Source organism: Orcinus orca, chromosome 4 (assembly GCF_937001465.1).
Source record: "Orcinus orca chromosome 4, mOrcOrc1.1, whole genome shotgun sequence".
In the NCBI taxonomy this organism is placed as follows: Eukaryota; Metazoa; Chordata; class Mammalia; order Artiodactyla; family Delphinidae; genus Orcinus; species Orcinus orca.
Genome location: NC_064562.1, coordinates 136728135 through 136747260, shown reverse-complemented (window position 1 = coordinate 136747260; position 19126 = coordinate 136728135). Strand labels below are relative to the sequence as shown.

General features: G+C 39.1%; 1 long non-coding RNA gene across 1 annotated transcript; it reads right to left on the bottom strand.

Annotated features, from left to right (window-relative positions):
* Positions 1 to 2245: 2245 nt before the first annotated feature.
* Positions 2246 to 17782, bottom strand: LOC125964332 (uncharacterized). Its single transcript, XR_007477270.1, has 3 exons — positions 16873 to 17782; positions 9635 to 14302; positions 2246 to 4497 (listed from the first exon to the last, which is right to left on the bottom strand). It is a non-coding gene; the product is annotated as an uncharacterized LOC125964332 (long non-coding RNA).
* Positions 17783 to 19126: the final 1344 nt, after the last annotated feature.

The window sequence follows — 19126 nt, the reverse complement described above, 5'->3', positions numbered from 1 at the left end:
CTTCAGTAGTTGTGGCTCCCGGGCTCTGGAGCACAGGCTCAGTAGTTGTGGCTCGTGGGCTTAGTTGCTCCATAGCATGTGGGATCTTCCCGGACCAGGGCTCTAACCCGTGTCCCCTGCATTAGCAGGCGGATTCTTAACCACTGCACCACCAGGGAAGCCCAAAAGTTAGAATTTTTGATGCTCCTAAAGGAACAGTTTTCTTCTGTCCATTGCTTTTTTGTTGTGGTTTTGGTTTGGGTCTTGGTTTTTGGTAGTGCCTCCTTACCCATCTACCCAACACACACACACAGACACACAGACACAAACACGCTTTTTGGCCTATAAGAGATCAACAGTACACCTGAAACTAACACAACATTGTTAATCACCTATGCTCCAATATAAAATAAAAATTTTAAAAAAAGGATCAATAATTGTTGGATTGGATTAAACTGAGTTGAGTAGATTTAAATTGAGCTGAGTTGGACCTACAAGACGTTCAGACTTACGCTAATGGTAGTCGTGTGATGGCATTTTTTCTGTAGTGTGCCTCTGATAGCTGTTTGCCCAGTGTCCATTTTTCCTTAGTATAGAAACAGCACCTGATTTTCAACCAGAGGACTACCCTCTCCCATTCACTGTCCAAGTGATGCACATCCATGGCTCCAGGGCCACAGCTAGTCCATAGGATGCCTTTGTGCAAATTCAAGTAATACACCCCTCCCCCCAGGCAGACGAAGCCCATGTGCACCAAAACACCAGGCTTGCCCAGCAAATAGCTGGGGCTGCACCGCCTGGTCAGCTGGAGGCTTTGTACAGTTCACAGTTATCCTCAGTCCTTCCTATTCGCAGCACTACGCTCACTCACACTGGCAAATCAGCCTATTCAACTTCTCAGGCCAGAGTGAAGAGTTTCAAAAACATGCATGTGAACCGCCTTGAGCTCGTGAAAGTTAGCCAGAGAAGTTTAGCTGGAATTATTAGAAATGAGGCATTCTTACTTTCTAGTGGAGTGATTAAATGGTGGCATTTAGACTTGGAGCTGCACTTGACTATCACCATCATCAATGAGGAAGAGTCAGCCAAAGGTGCATGAGATAGAATCAGAGAGATGGTTAATTGTATCATTTGAGCACCCAGATTCAGCCATGTCTGAATCAATCACCTTTTCAGTTATGTATAAGAGCCAATAAATTCTTTCTTTCGAATCAGCCAGTTTAACGATTCTCTGTCCTTTGCAATCCAAAAGAATCTTAACCAGAACGATTGCCACAGTGGGAAGAGGTAAATCTCACAGTTGATGATATTTATGTAACTGAATTTATCTGCGGTTTCGATATCAGTGCAGTTTCATAATCCTTTCAGTTACAGGTACATCAGTATAAATCAACCTTATAAATAACCATTGTACTTCCCCCTGTCTGTTCTTCTTCAGTATATAATGCATTAACATAAAATACATGAATGAATTTTTATTTTCTTTGGGGATTTGAACACTTTTCTCTTAGCAGTGCCCATTGTTTAATACAGTTAGAGAACTAAATGGGGGTTTAGGTGGGAAGGTTGGAAACTACCCAAGGGGCTAATCCTCTTAACATGTTTAATTTTGATTATAAGTAGAAGATATCTGACACATTGAAATTAATTTTTAAAAATCTTTTCACCCCTATTGAGAAGTTTAATAAGTTTGCTAACTACATTAATAAATAAAAGAGCAGATCACATAAATTATGAGAACTTAAGAAAACAATAATCACTGGATAACAAAAAGTAAGACTTCACTAAGAAAAAGTTATACCAAATCAAATGGATTTCTCATTTGATAACCAATTCAGCAATTTGTTCTTTGTTCCCAGAAATATTCAGGTAGATGATAGAAGATGAATCATGTGTCAGGGGACAGTAGAAAGGATTCTGCCTTGCAGTGAAAAATTAGATTGGTTTTGAGGTTCCTTTTAATTTTCATATCCTGATTTTATGATTCTAACTTTCTAGATGTAGCCAATAGGAACTTGCCCCCCAAATAATTACCATCTTATCATCAATTTAAGATGTCCCCCTTCCACTTCTCATTCATTCATAATTATCATTACATTACTTTGAATTATATTTATTTGAACCTTAAAAAATTAAATCTTGTTTTCAAAGAAGTATCAATATAACCACGTGAATTATTTCCAGTTTTTGCCCAAAGCTAAGTTCCTGTTGCTGTTTTTATTTTAAAATCTAAGAACAGGGCTTCCCTGGTGGCGCAGTGGTTGAGACTCCGCTGCCGATGCGGGGGACACGGGTTCGTGCCCCGGTCCGGGAAGATCCCACATGCCACAGAGCAGCTGGACCCGTGAGCCATGGCCGCTGAGCCTGCGCGTCCGGAGCCTGTGCTCCGCAACGGGAGAGGCCACAACAGTGAGAGGCCCGCGTACCGCAAAAAAAAAAAAAAAAAAAAAAAAAAAAAATCTAAGAACAGAGGATTTATATATGAATGAAAATTAAAAGAAACTCATTCATTTTTTTCTAGTTCCCATTCTTTGTTATTCTTGGTTGTACCATTGTCATACCTTAGAAGATTGGGAAAAAATGCCATTCGTTCTTTGTTTTGTAAACATTGACTTCTTTTCCTTCCTTGCTGTAATGCTTGATATATCTGCTTTCTATTTTATATCTTAATTCTAGTGCCTTGTTGATAGCTCCACTCTTCCTTTAAGATTCCTAATATTTAAGAAGAAATGACCCACAGCTAGTTCAGCCACCTTGACTCTCACCTGCCCTGCCTATACTATCTGCTGAGTTTAATCAAATGGAGAAAAGGGTCAGAGGTTTGACAGCTGCTTTAACAAGTATGAACAATAAGTTGAGCACGTAAGCGTTTATATAACATCCTTGTAGCTTGACTTCTTGTACTATAGAGTCCAGAAGCTGAACTCCACATTTCCCAGACTCCCTTGCAGCTCAGGTGTCCTCACGAGATCTAGCTTCTGCCAAGCAGACATGACCACTCAGAACTCAAGGGTGGAAGTGAACAATGTGAGCGGTGGACATGAAGGGGGAGATCAGATCTTCTGGAAAGCAGAAACATCCAATTCTTCCAGGGCAGCTGTGGTAGAGTTTCTGGAGTACAGTTCCTATGGTTACAGGTTCCAAATGACAGAAGGTAATACCAGGAGTGTTTTCTTCAAAACATGTCTATGTAGGACTTACGCATTTCTCAAGGCTGCTGTGTTCCTCTCTATGTAGCAATCATCCAAGCCTGGTTCTCTGGCCCTCCTGAAGATTCTTTAAACTACCTAGTATCTTCTTAAACTGATTAGAGTGAATTCTGATGGATAAAGTAATTGGTAACAGAGGTGGCTTTCCAGGCGAGGGGAGTAGAAATCTGAGATTGGTTGTCTGACTTGGTTGGATTTGAAGACACGGGATCTGATTATGATCAGAGGATGGGGCTCAGTAGTGAAAGTTGCCTAAACATTTACATGTAGTCACCGGATGCACTAGAATGCTGCTAAAATAGAACAGAATAGAGGGACATAGGAAATATAAAGTCCCGGGCTTCCCCGGTGATCCAGTGGTTAAGACTCCATGCTTCCACTGCAGGGGGCACGGGTTCGATCCTTAGGGGAACTAAGATTCCACATGCCACACTGCATGGCCAAAAAAAAGAAAGTCTATGTGGTAGATTGACTAATTCTAATTGTACTGGAGTGCTTAAAGAAAGAAAAAGAGAACATCAAGGTTTTAAGTCCTTGGCTGCAGGCATGGTCAGAGACCAAGAAGTTACTGCAATTGCCCTGAAGACATTTGATCTCTTGACAGCCACATCTTTTCGTGCAACATAACCAAAAATGAGAGGTAGAGTCTGATCTTATGAGTCTCTGAATTATGACATAAGTGAATTTACATTCATATTAGTTCCCGGATGTGAAATTTTCGATTGCTTGGTACCCTGCCGCCTCCACCCGTAACTGGAAAGGGGATGTTTGGGAGGATTTCACTACAATGAGCATCTCAAGTGCCAAGTCCCGCTGAGCTACCCCAGCAGCAGCCTGGGCTCTCCTATATGTTGAAGTTGTGACTATCTTTCTTTAAGAGTCTGTAATAATCTCACCACAGGTAAATAACTTGCAGTAGATGCTAATTCTCCTTATCCTCTTCCCTTTCCACCATTCATTGCCTCCAGACAAGGAACTACAGTCATATTCCAGCATTCCTGAGTTTATGAAGCTTAAGAAGAAAAGACAAACACGATTGTAATAGTTTCCTAATTTAGATCGTCAAGAACATAGATAGTATATGGGGGAATGGCATCTAAGGTTTCTAGATCAGAGAGGGAGGAAAATAATTACAGGTCAGGTTGAATTAATCAACATGGCTGCACTTACCAGTGATTTTGGCTTAATGAGGTGGCGGCCTTGTTTGTTCACTTGCTTTTCTGAAACCTGGACTCAGAGGTGGTGTACATGAAATGAGGTTGAGATGCCAGAAATGTCTTGATACAGTGTTCAGGAAGGAACCTAAAGACTTAAGGAAGTAGGTAGGTTGAGATGAATTTTCATGTGCAACATGCTTGCCCACTCCCTAAGTACACCCACCAAGAGGTCCCAGAGAATACTCACTGAACCTTCACATTAAGTAGTGCATTGGCAAGGGACAATCGTCAACAGGTGTTTAAAGTGCAGTGGTCGTTGTTCTCTACAGGTGAGAAGTGAAGGTGGGAGGAAACCCTATTGAAAATGGCTTTCTTGTTTAAATGAGGATGATTAAATCCTGGGATGGCAGAGACCAAGTAGCAACATTTAACTGCCAGCAGTGAGGTGGATGTGGTTCCCAAAACAGGCATCAGAATCAAAGTAAGAATCAGAATTGTTTGAACAGTAGGAATCTTTGAAGGTAGCTAATTGAACACTGAGCCTTTAAGATCACAATAGATTGTCCACTTGCTGTTTTCCCCCAAATAGTTGTAACAGTTACTCCAGGCAACTGGATGGATCCCCGACATTGGAATTCTGAGCAGGGCTATCCTAGAAAGGAAAGGATAAGTGGAAGTTCTGGAACCTCTCCCTCACTTTCCAAAATGTAAACCAAGATGAATACTGTTACCACTTAGGGGATCATAGAGAATAGTGCCATCATTAAAGAAACGAAATATAAGGTATAGTTATTCCCATGGTCACCTCCTTTAACTTATTTGTTTGACTTAATCTCTGGAAAATATATTTGTTTTTGAGAATAACAGTAGACTACTAAGCTTTCTCAGTTGATGACTCCATAACAGGTATGTTTCATGTGTGAACTCATCATGGGAGCAAATCGACATCTGGAATGTACCTACTTATCCTGAAAAAGCTCCCCCCGCCCTTTATGTCTACAGAAAGTTTGCTATCACCTGGAAGGTTTAGCGTTATTCTTTCACCAACTTCCTTCAAGGCTATGTCAACTCCCTGGTCCCCTGACATAATTTAGTCTGCTGAGACCTTGATCATCACCATCCCACAGGACATCTCTCTGGACTTCTACATTGATGATAATGTGCTAATAGGACTAATGAATTGGAAGTGACAGGTACTCTAGATGTCTTGGAAAGATGTGGACATGCCATAGGGTGGGAGCTAAGACCCAAGTACATTCAGAGATCTGTTCTTTATGAGGTTTCTGGGGTTTCAGTGGTCCAAGAAAGTCAGTATCTTCATTCCAAAGTAAGAAATAATTCGCTAAACATTTTGTTCACTACCACAGTGCTTGGTAGGTCTCTCGGGATTCAGGTGCTCCATTCTAGCCCATTAACAAAATAGCCCCTACAGCTTGTAGTGAGAGTCCAGAGAAACAGAAGATCCGGCAGCTCTTCCAGGCTAAATGGCAATAAATCCTATTATCTCTTATGACCTCGTGGATCAGGACGGTATATGGAGATTGTGGCTATAGGATAATTATAATTTTTAAAAAAGCTCCAGGGACTTCCCTGGTGGCGCAGTGGTTAAGAATCTGCCTGCCAATGCAGGGGACACGGGTTTGAGCCTTGGTCTGGGAAGATCCCACATGCTGTGGAGCAACTAAGCCGTGTGCCACAACTACTGAGCCTGCACTCTAGAACCCACGCGCCTATAGCCCGTGCTTCGCAACAAGAGAAGCCACGGCAATGAGAAGCCTGCACACCGCAACAAAGAGCAGCCCCCGCTCACTGCAACTAGAGGAAGCCCGCGCACAGCAACGAAGACCCAACACAGCCAAAACTAAATAAATAAAATAAATAAATTTTTAAAAAAAAGCTCCAAGGATTTTGGAGCAAAGTCTTTTCAGCAAATAGATATTTTCCTTTTGAGACAAACAGATGCTTCACACTCCCAAGGTATTACCCCTGTCTCCCATTTATCCTTTCACCAACATACATCCAGGACCTCATTGGCAACTCCCCATAACCAGGTGACTGAGGATAAAATATTCAGCCTTGTTTAGAGAAGGTCCTATAAGTATGCTCACTCAAGCTGTAAATGTTCTACTGCAGTCTCACCCAAGACTGACTCAAAAATACAGAGGATGGAAAATGCTTACAAGTGGGTAGAACTTTGGGCAGTACATCCTATTGTGCACTTTGACTCTTAGGAGAAATAAGTGGAGGTAGAAATCTCTTCAAATGATGGACATAGCTAATAGTTTGGTCAGATGTATGGGAAAAAACAAGTTTGGAAGATTGGTAACAAGGGGACTTGGGAAAGAGTCAGATAGATAGACCATTTGGAATATATACCAAGAGAATGGAGATAATTGTGTTCAATGTCAATATTCACAATGGATTCTTCTACAAAGGAAGCATTCATTAATCAGGTCATTAAGATGACCTATTTTGTAGATATTTCTCAGTTCTCTTCACTCAGCCATGCTTAGTTGGTTTATGAAATAAGAGATTGTATGTATGGGGTTATATACGGGTACAACATGGTTTTTCCTCTGCCAAGCCTAAACTGTCTCCTGCTATTCCAATCTCCAACCAACAGAAACCAACGCTGAGCCCCTAATAGGACCACTTTAACATAAGGAACTAGCCAGCCACCTGGCAAGGCCAGTTACACTGAATCCCTTACATCATGAAGTGCATAATTATTGTCCTCACAGATGTTTATTTTGTACATTGATTTGTCCACCCTGCCTGCAATTGCTTCTTTGTGTGATCATTTACATCTGTTAAGTGAATGCTTTATTCACCAGCATGGTATCCCACATACATCATTGCTTCTGACCAAGGAGGTAAATTTATTGAAAAAAGAAAAAAAAGTAAGACAATGGTCACATGCCAATAGGATTCACTGTTCTCACTATCTACTCCACCCCCAAATAGTTGGCCAGATAAAAATAATTGTGGGGCTTCCCTGGGGGCGCAGTGGTTAAGAATCCACCTGCCAATGCAGGGGACACTGGTACGAGCCCTGGTCCGGGAAGATCCCACATGCCGCAGAGCAACGAAACCCATACGCCACAACTACTGAGCCTGCGCTCTAGAGCCCACGAACCACAACTACTGAGCCCGCATGCCACAACTACTGAAGCCCACATGCCTAGAGCCCATGCTCTGCAACAAGGTAAGCCACCGCAATAAGAAGCCTGCACACCACAACAAAGAGTAGCCCCCGCTCACCGCAACTAGAGAAAGCCCGTGCACAGCAACGAAGACCCGATGCAGCCAAAACTAAATAAATAAATTTACTTTTAAAAATAATAATTGTGGTATGGCTTATTAAAGACTCAGTCACAGTACTGTCTGGGAGATGCTTTGTGCACTTGGGGAGCTGCTGTACAAGCAGTGGTATACTCTTTCAGCTAGTAGAGGTACTGTTCCTTCAGTAGCCAGGACACACGGCTCCAATAAAAATGGAATGGAAAATGGGGTGGTCTCCCTCTGTTACAGCTAATGACTCATTTGCAAGATGTTTTTATTTCCAGTCTCCTTGACTTTATTTTTGTTGGATTAAAGGTTTTATTAACCAAAGATAGAATGTTTTATTTTCTAGGAGGATATAACAATATTCCAATCAAACTGGAAGTTGAGACTGCTACCTGGCCATTTGGAGTTCCTGAACCTCTGAATTAACAGACAAAATTCGGGTGTCATGTTGGTTGGAGTGATTGTTCCATAATCCAAAGGGGGAAAAAGATAGCTGCTACACAATGGGCATAGAGAGGGGCACATTTGAACCCAGGATATCCTCTAGGGTTCATTTTAGTTATGTGGTAAAAGTTAATGGAAGATGTGAAAAAGATGCTCAACATCCTTAGTTATTAGGGAAATACAAATCAAAAGTGTAATGATTACCACTTTACATCTATTAAGATGGTTATAATTTTTAAAATGGAAAATATCAAGTATTGGCAAGGATATGGAGAAATTGGAACACTCATGCACTGCTGGTAGGAATGTAAAATGGTGCAGCCACTGTGGAAAACAGTTTGATAGCTCCTCGAAAAGTTGAACAGCAGTTCCACTCTTAGGTATATACCCAAAAAAGCTGAAAGCAGGGAATCAGTTACTGGTACACCGTGTTCATAACAACATTCACAATAGCCAAAAGGTGAAAACAGCCCATGTCCATCAACATATGAATGGATAAATAAAATGGATACATACATACAATGGAATACTATTCAGCCAGAAAAAGGAATGAAATTCTGATACTTGTTACGACATAGATGAACCATGAAAACATTATGCTACTGAAATAAGTCAGACACAGAAGAACAAATATTGTATGATTCCACTCATATGTGAAGAATCTAGAATATGCAAATTCAAAAGACAGAGGTCGCTAAGAGCAATTGTTGGAGGGTGGAATGGGGAGGTATTGCTTAATAGGTACAGAGTTTCTGTTTGAGATGATGAAAAAGTTCTGGAAATAGTGGTGATGGTTACACAACATTATGAATATATTTAATGCCACTGAATTATATACTTACAAATAGTTAAAATGGTAAATTTTATTTTATGTATAATTTACCACAATTAAAAAGAAAGAAATATCCCTCAAAGACTACAGCAGCCCCATATAAGCAGTATCACCAAGACCTCAGACTTCTCAAGCATGAAAAATATGGTTGGAGCACCAGAGAAAGGACTCCAACCAGATGAGATGCTAGATGAAAGCATAGAAAAATGGAATGATTAGTAGGGGAAAGAAAGTATAAAAGTTGGTAACAAACTTATGACCAAAGAAAAATAAGAGGATGGTTTCACTTCATTATTTTCGTCCTAATTTTTTTATCCATCTCCCTTTCCCCATTTTCTTAGATAGATAATTTTGTAATTTATCTCCTATGCTATAGGAAGCAAATGGGATTGTGACTGAATTAAAGTAGAAATGAACATCGCTCAGAGTAGGTGTGGTGATTGGCTTTTTTCCTCCCCCCTTTTGTGGAGAGGGTGAGGGTGCATTTGTAAGAGAAATCATTGCATTCCGTCGGTCAGGAGCATGTTGCTCTTGCTATTATCATTTGGATGTTTAAGTATGGGAGGATAAATAGGTGTTTAATAATATAGGGGTAGACTCTGGCAGATACTGTAAATTGTCTCACCCAACTGAAACCCATTCCAACCCTTTTCTAGGATGGAAGGCTAAATACTAAATTTACAAGAATCTCTTTAACTACAGTTTCTCCAAGCAGTCACCCCAACCTGAGATTTGGATGTAGAAGTAAGCAGTGTGAGGTGGTGGCCATACACACAGATATCAGATCTTCTGGCAAGGACAGTGGCAGATCTGGTTCTTCTAGGCAGCAGCTAGCATCTACTCCTGCTTCAAGTTTCCCCGAGAAGCTGACTCTGAAATGGAGGTTAGCATGTAGGGAGTTATTAGGGAGTGCTCTCAGGATCAACATCTGTGGAGGGAAAAAAGGAAACAGGACTAGGCAGAGGACAAAGGAGTGCTTCCATTCAGTGTCATCTAAGGCCTCAGCTGACTCTAGGGGAAGCTTTGAAACTAGGGTGGCTCTTCAGAATTGTCTTGAGTTGATGCAAGGGAGCCAGGCATCTTCAGTCAGGGCAAGGGCTCTCTTCAGTCAAGGGCAATTCCCACCACAGCTTCCTCCAATATTACAGGGTCTTCTGGAGCATGTGGTCCAAATGGCAAGGCCCACTTGTTCTGCAGCCTGGACCTACTGCAGATCCCACTCAAAACTGGAGGTATTTGGGGGTCACCTAATATACAGACAGGAGCAGCATTGCCAGACGTGAAATACGATCCCTCCAAACCCAATCAGGACTACTTGGTATTAGGCTTCCTTCTTTGTGATGGGAGCTGTGAGATGCAATAATTTGTCCTTTGTTTTGAATTTGGTACAACTATTAAGCTGTTTCAGCATGCACCAGACCACTGGACTCCTCCAAATGTCTCTGACAAGGCCAGCCCCTGAATCACTGTAGTGTTTATCTCCCATCTTTTGAAGGAAATTTTTCTCGTCACGATTTTCAACATACTTGCCACTTATTGACCATCAAGTCCAATTAGCTGATGTCAGCAGTGGAGTGAATCAGTGTGATGTTCTGAAGGATGTCTAGATGGTCCAAGCCTCTTTGAGTTGTATTATAACAGAGGGTGAGAGGTCAACACAGCCTTCGGGCACCACTGTACTATACTGTTCATTCAAAGTGTGAACTGTTTCTAATTCTTCTTTCTGATAAGGAAGGAAAAGAACACATTTACCAAATCAATGGCCATGTACCACATATTTGAGGGAGTGTTAATTTGCTCTAGCAAAGGTACCACATCTGACACAGCAGCTGCAATTTGGGCTACTACATGGTTTGGTTTGTGGACATCAACTGTTATCCTGCAGGACCCATCTAGTTATCGTAAGGGCCAGACCGGTGAAATGAATGGAGGTAGAACGAAGACCACCCGCCTGCATCCATTACGTTTTCAGGGTCAGATCAGTTTCTGCCATTTTTCCTGGGATGCTATATTGTGGCTGAGGCGGAAAAGGTGGTAAGTTCAGAGCTTTCCACTTGTCCTTCTGCACTATAATAGATTTTACCCCATAGACCAAGGAACTACCAAGCATGGCCATGCACATCACACATTTGGGGACCAGTAAAATGATCATTAGTTGGTCCATGGAACCACTGGACTCACTGCGGGTCAGATTTGAGCCAGCACATATATTACCTGATTACTATGTGCCCCTGTTCTCACAGGAGAGTCATGATGACTTCAAATCCCTAGATATCAAGGTCAACGTGGATCCTGTATAAAACAGCCCTTGGGAGGTTTGGGCATTCCCTTGCCTCAGTGTATGGTTTCCTAAGTAGGACGTGACTATTGGGGAAGAATGAGGAGGAATCACTCTACGTAGTCTTGCCATCTTGTTGCAGGGTGCTTCCTCCTGGAGACCTGTCCTCCCATATAGGCAGTGGGTTAGAAGTCAAAAAACTGGCTCAGGTCTGGAAACTGGCAAAGGGATTGTAATTTTTATTGGAGTGGTTCCCCTCAGCCTCATAATTATTCACCTTTAATTTCTTTTCTGTAAATTAAGCATATCTTTGTTGACTTTCCATTGATATTGGCCCTGGAATGCCCTGTTGTATTAACCATCTCCATTGCTCTTTGTGGGTGCAGGCCCTTGGACGCCACCCTGATCTTGCCACTCTTCTATACTTGCAACCACCCTGCTTTTGATTTGTTCAGCATCACCACTTAAACTCTATTATTTTAGATCCTGTCATCTTCATTGCTCTCAGAGAATCCAGTTCTGTGAAGCCATCTCCTCTCATTAAGCCTCCCCTTTAGAAGAGAGACATCACTAAGTTTCCCAGTGATGCTACTGCCTGCTTACCAGTGTATACTGAATTGCTTTGGTAATGTAATGTCCTACAAGCTCTCCCGTGGAAATAGTTGTGATGTTCAGTTTTATGTGTCAACTTGGCCAGGCTACAGTCCCCATTTATTCAGTCAGACACTAATCTTAGGTGTTGTGTGATCATTGAATGGGAGAAGGGAGCCACAGGCTAGAACATGGCCAGGAGGCTACTACTCTGGAATTAAACAGCATCCTCATGTTTGGAAGTATTGGAAGAAGGGTCAAGCTATTGATACACGGTGATTGACCAATTGGGATACTGCAATGGGCCATCCAGACCCATCATTGTTCTTGGGCTGGCAATGTGAATAAGGGTCTCTGCCTCCAGGCAGAAACAGTCAGTGTGGGAGTTTGGATTAAAGGAGAAAAAAAAGATAATAAAACTAGCTGGAAAATCTGGGTGGACTAAAAACTCCACTAACCAGCAGATAACCTGTTTAGCTCAACTGGGGGTGAAGGTCTATCCCATATATTAATAACCATTAGTCTACATCACACATAACTAGAAATTGGGGTTTGTATACTATCAGAACCCCAAACCGTAAAATTAACATACAAATTGCCCCCAAGCCTTTAAATCCCTGGACTCTCTGGCAGGGGAAATATAAACTCTATGGAGAAATACACCCTCAACTCAAGATACATAAAATTCACATAGATAGAGCCCTACTGAAAATGATTTCACACAATTCACAATCACAAAATATTTAAGGAATCTATCACCTTTGGGAGTCAGCAAACACAACAAGCAACAGAATTAAACAGCAAAATTAAAATAATGGAACACTCTAAGATACTATTAAATAAATAGATTTAAATTGATTACAGACATAAAATAAATAATTTAAAACATTAAAATAACAAGACTATAAAAAACTACTCAGAATTCAACGGAGAGAAAAAGATTTAAAAATATGAGAGTTTAAGAGACACAGAATATAGAATGCAAAAACTCATCCTAGGATTTGCAGAAATATAAGAGAGAATGAGGGAGGGGTAAAATTTGAAGACATAGTGGCTAAGGCTTTTCCAGAATGGATAAATGTTATAAATTCTCACATTCAGAAAGCATGGTGAGTGTTGAACTGAGTAAATAAATATAAATTAATTCTAGATAAAGGGAAATCATAAAAGCAAGCAGATATTAAAAACCTGATGGGGGGGCTTCCCTCGTGGCGCAGTGGTTGAGAGTCCGCCTGCCGATGCAGGGGACACGGGTTCGTGCCCCGGTCCGGGAGGATCCCACATGCCGCGGAGCGGCTGGGCCCGTGAGCCATGGCCGCTGAGCCTGTGCGTCCGGAGCCTGTGCTCCGCAGCGGGAGAGGCCACAACAGTGTGAGGCCCGCGTAACGGAAAAAAAAAAAAAAAAAAAAACCTGATAGGGGAATGATAAATAGACTTTTATCAGACTTCTTAACAGAAGAAATGAACTGATAATGGAATATAATTTCAACATGCTGAGAAAAAATACCAGATAATTCAGGATTCTATTCCCAACCAAATTTTTATTCAATAGTAAGGATGAAATAGACATTTCCAGACACACAAAGAATCAAAGCCTTTACTATTAGCAGTCTCATTGAAAAACTTCTAAAATGTGTACTTCAGAAAGAAGTGATTGAACTCAGAAGGAAAAAATAAGATGCAAGAGATAGTTTTATGCCAGGAAATGGTAAACGTGTGTAAATCTTAAAAATACTTTGTAGATTAAGACTAAAAATCAAGATGGAACTAAAAGGCTACATGATGATAACTTTAAGTAAAAGTAGGCTTTTCAAGGATTTTATATACATACACACACATGCATTTATATGCCTACACACATATGCGCACACACACAAGTATATATATGCATATACAGTATTATGTATATAGAAGGCATCACTTCCAAACCAGATTTGGTGGAGAATTGGGGAAAAAGTTCAGTCAAGTGAAAAAGGCAGGAAAGGAAAGGGGGTGGGAGGAAAGGAAGAAAAGGAAAGAAAAATGAATGGTAAATAAAAGGCATAAAATAATATGTAGAAATAAATGCAAATATGCCAACAATCAGATGGAATGTATACAGTTTAACCTGTTAAAAGACTGCGATTGTCAAATTAGACAAAAAGACCAAATCCAATTATATGCTGATTCCAACAGACATAATTTAAAGACATGAATATTTAAACCAATATGATGAAAAAGATATACCAAGTAAATATTAATCCAAAGAAGGTTGTTGTAGCTAGGTTAATAGCAAACAAAATAGGCTTTAAGAAAAAAGGAATTTTTAGAGATAGATACTATATAATGGTTAAGTGAAATTTTTGCCTACAAAATATAATAATTTTAAGTTTGTATGTACTTAACAGCCACAAAATGTGTAAAACAAAATTTACAGTATTACAAGAGAAATTGACAAAACCACCCTACATTCATACCTCTCTTAAACTGGTGGATGAAGATACACAGATCAATCAGGATGGGAACGGAGATCACTGCACGTGGGCTGGAGGGATATTTTTAAGGAGAAATGTTCTAAAACTACTATCATGATATTTGCATGATTTCATAAATTTACTAAAAATCATCACATTGTACAATTTTAAATGGATGGATTTTATGGTATATAAATTATACCTCAAAAAAGCTATTAAAAACAAATCTATAAGGATATCAAAAATTTTATGAACATCTAGTGTACCACATCTGCCAATTGAAAAACAAAAATTTTACTCAAGTACAAATGGAATATTTAGAACATATGATTTCACATGGAACAACAAAGTAAGTCTTAACTAATAAGAAAGATTTGGTATCTGGTAGACCATAGTTCCTGAAGACATATAAAATTAGAGGAATAAAAAAGTGATTTTTAAAATTCATGGTTGAAATAGTTCTAAATCATAGGCTTAAGAAGAAATCACAATGCAAACTAGAAAATTACAGTTGACCTTTGAACAATGTGGAGGTTCAGGGTACTAACCCTCACTCAGTCGAAAGTCCAGGTATAACTTTTGACTCCCCAAATCTTAAATACTAATACCCTTCTGTTGACCAGAAGCCTTACCAATAACATAAGTAGTCGATTAACACATATTTTGTATGTTATATGTATCATACACTGTATTCTTACAATAAGGTAAGCTAGAGAAAAAAAATGTTATTAAGAAACTCATAAAGAAAAGAAAATACAGTTACAGTACCGTACTGTATTTATCGATACGGTTAAGTTCATTTTGTTTGCAAGATGAATTGTCTGTTTGCAAGATGAGTTGTCTGCCAGTACCTACATCAGTATTGTCTTATATGATACAAAACACTGCAGATGTTATACATATAACTAACACTAGACATCAAAAATGAAAAGATAATGTGAAAAAGAAGTTCATATTTATTTACAGGTATAATGATTCATGAGTTGATAATGAAGAAGCAACAATATGACTGCCTAGTGTAATCAATACGGTTGCTTCATGGTAGCCTAGCCTATACACTAATGAACAAATCATTATAAAAGTTTTATGCCATACAGTATAGCAGTCATATTCATAATACAGTATTGGAAACATTGTTACATGTTTTTTAAAACCACTTACCTGTGATGATAGGCTGATAATGCAGTTTCTCCAGTTAAGAGAGAGAGAGAGACAGACAGAGAGGGAGGGAGGGAGGGAGGGAGAGGCATACCGCATGGTAATGTAACTCTTTGAAAGTAAAGTTGTAAAATAAGAAAACTAACACATTATTAATTTTATATTAAATACCACTCACGCATGCCTATGTGAGGATAGACCAGTATCTACATATATCTTATACATTCATGACATACCTTTTTCTTAATTTGTTTTTTGATATTTCTAGGCTACACAGTTCATCTTCAAGTTTTTTCAAATTGTTACAAATCTCAAAAAATTTTTTCAATATATTTCTTGAAAAAAATTCACGTATAAGTGGACTCGCACAGTTTAAACCCATGTTGTTCAAAGGTCAATTGTACTTAGAACTGAAGAAAAAGTACTGTCATTTATATCGAAACATGCAGGATAAGCTAAGGTAGATACTTAAAAGGACATGTAGGTCTTAACTGTCGATACTAGAAATACATTAAAAGGGGACATTACAGGTACAGTAGAGATTTTTAATCTGAAGAGACAAATATGAAAAATTAAATTTGAAAACTTAGACACAAGCATGGACTAGAAATGTCCCTACCACAGCCAGAAGGGAAAAAATAGTCATGGTTTGCAGACGATATGACTATATAGAAAATTTAAGAGAATGTATACCCTATTAAACTGATATAGAATATACTATCAGAACTAATATGATGGCAACGTTACTTGTAACAATGTATAAAAATCAATTTCATTCCTATACACCAACAATAAATAGTAAAGAAATGTAATTTTTTGAAACACGATTTAAGAGACTTTGTAATAAATGTTACAAAAGATGAGGAAGACCTACATGAAAAAGTTTGAAAACTTTATCGAAAGACATAAGATGATTTTGAAAATATACTGTATTTATATATATATCTAATATATCTAAAATTTTATATTTATATATATATAATGTTAATAGATGGGAATACCCAACATCAGAAATATATTTATTTTCCCCAGATTAATCTTTAAATACTATGCAATGCAAATTTAAAAATCACAATAGATTGTTCTCTTTTTTTTACGCATTTAACTTGTTCAGCTGAACTGAAAATCCATATGAAAGCGGAAAGATCCAAGAGAAACATTTTTTGACTAAAGAACAAGAAATATCAAGGTTACATCTGGTTGCAAAGTAAATATAAAAATCATCTACAGTGGCTTAAGTTAACTGGGTATTATTAGCATCACATGACAAAACTGTATCTACCTATAAAGAGAATCTGGATCTCTCTGCAAGTTATTTCTTAATCTAAATTAATAAACTGACATTGTGATTATACATCAGTCTCTATGAGCTTGACAGATGAGTCAGCTTCTATAGAAAGGACACATTTTCATCTCAGTGATAAAGTCAAGTTTCTGATCCTACAAGTTCACATCGTTATGAATTTATGAAAGTAAATCCCACCTTGTGAGGCTACTTGACAGACAATCATCTGACCTTCTTCAGGTAACAGCTCTTCTACTTCACCACATTTGAAGTCTTCTATTTGAAACTATTTCCCTTTGTGCCAATTCCATGTTTATTCACTATCCTGAATTGGAAATTCAGCTTCTCGTATTAATCTCTGTAAAGTAAGATTATTTCTCCATACTGTAAGACACTCCCCTATCAAAATTGCTTACAGTGTGCTCAACACTGCTCTAAACTCGAAGCAGGGGTGGGGCTTTGCATACATCACAGAAAAAAAGAATCTAATGATAGCTAAGTGATCATTGCCATTCCACAGTATGATGTAGATTTCACAACAGCATATGGCACTCAATAAACATTATTTATTTATTTTAATTAATTAGTTTTATTTTTGGCTGTGTTGGGTCTTCGTTGCTGCGCGCGGGCTTTCTCTAGTTGTGGCGAGTGGGGGCTACTCTTTGTTGCGGTGCGCGGGCTTCTCACTGCGGTGGCTTCTCTTGTGGTGGAGCACGGGCTGTAGGCATACAGGCTTCAGTAGTTGTGGCTCGTGGGCTTTAGAGCGCAGGCTCAGTAGTTGTGGTGCACGGGCTTAGTTGCTCCGCGGCATGTGGGATCTTCCTGGACCAGGGCTCAAACCCGTGTCCCCTGCATTGGCAGGTGGATTCCTAACCATTGCGCCACCAGGGAAGTCCCTCAATAAACATTTTGATTGATAGGTTGTCACAGCAAATAAAATAAAAACACAGCAATTCATAATTTTCAAATATTGAAATCCCCTAAAAATGTTTCTTTACCATAGTACTTCCATCATACACTTAGTAGAGACAAATTAAGTGAAGCCAAATTGATAGGTTAAATGGTTCAAATGCTTGAAAGAGACATGCAGACCCTGACACAAGGGCCTACTTGGGTAACACTGCTCTTGTGTCTAAGCTGATCTTTTCTGTAATAATTATCAGCCCATCTTAACATGACACTGAGAGGTAATTAAATGCACTTTGGTCTGAATTGAGGAGAAGGATGTGGGAGAGGGAATAAGTTTTTATTTTTTTTCTTTCACAGTCAAAAAATCAAAGAAAACTATGGTTTAATGCTCCGGGACACTACCCTGGTGGGATGGGGGGAGGTCGTGTGGCTTTCCATCCGGAGCATCTTTCTCTTTGTGTTGCTGTCACAGACTTTCTTCCTTAAAGACACTACATAAATCACTACTGAAGAAATAATTTATAGTGGCAGAGGAGGAAGGGGGGTGTGGAGAACACTCCACAGATCACAATGAGAAATCTTAAATTTTTAGCAGACCTTATGAAGACGGAAGCAGGAGGCAGCTGGGTAGAAATATGAAACATATTGTCCCAAACAGATTTCCCATCTTCATGCTGTGGCTGAGATCCATCTGTTTATCATTGGATACAACACAGGCTGGGGCAAAATGTGCCATTAATAGTTTTGGGGAGATTGGGAAGCAGAAGAGGAAATGGTGAGCCACAGAACGGTCCCCAGAATTAGCTGCCTTCTAACCAGCCACATTTAACAATCTGTTTACAGACAGCAGCAAAATTTGCAACTTACTCTTCCCAATCAATCTCGGGTTCTTTCTTACCAGGGAGAATCAAACACAGGGAGAAGAGATGATTTGGGATATGTTTCTGTGGAGAGATAGCCAAAGAGATGAGAAACTTAACTTGGCATATTTCTCCTTCTGATTGCCTTTATTTTGATAAAATAGAGTAAGAGATTATAAATCTCATTTACATTTGCAAACAAGAGGTGAGAAGAAATAATTAGCATAATTCACTAGATAATCTGCTTTTCAGGAAGATGTGGGCTTTTGACATTATCCTCCATAGGTAACCTTGAACAAACCTACGTCTGTGCTATTTGTAAGTTTCGCCCCATGGGTCCTTCTCCTGAGAGGTATACAATTAGTCCACTAACATGTCAATTGCTGCATAGGATATAGATGTTTAATCAGAATAATTCAAAGAAAAATATTTATTCTCCTGAATTTGTGACAGGCTTTAATTTTTCACTTGCATCTTTTAGGATGCCAGTGTAATGGAATACTAGTCTAATATATTAATCTAATTAATTGATTAATATATTAATCAATATATTAATCAACTAGTCTAATATATTAATCAATATATTAATATTAATCAATAATTAATATATTATAATTAATACTAGTCTAATATATTAATCAATACTAGTCTAATATATTAATCTAATATATTAATCAAAAAAC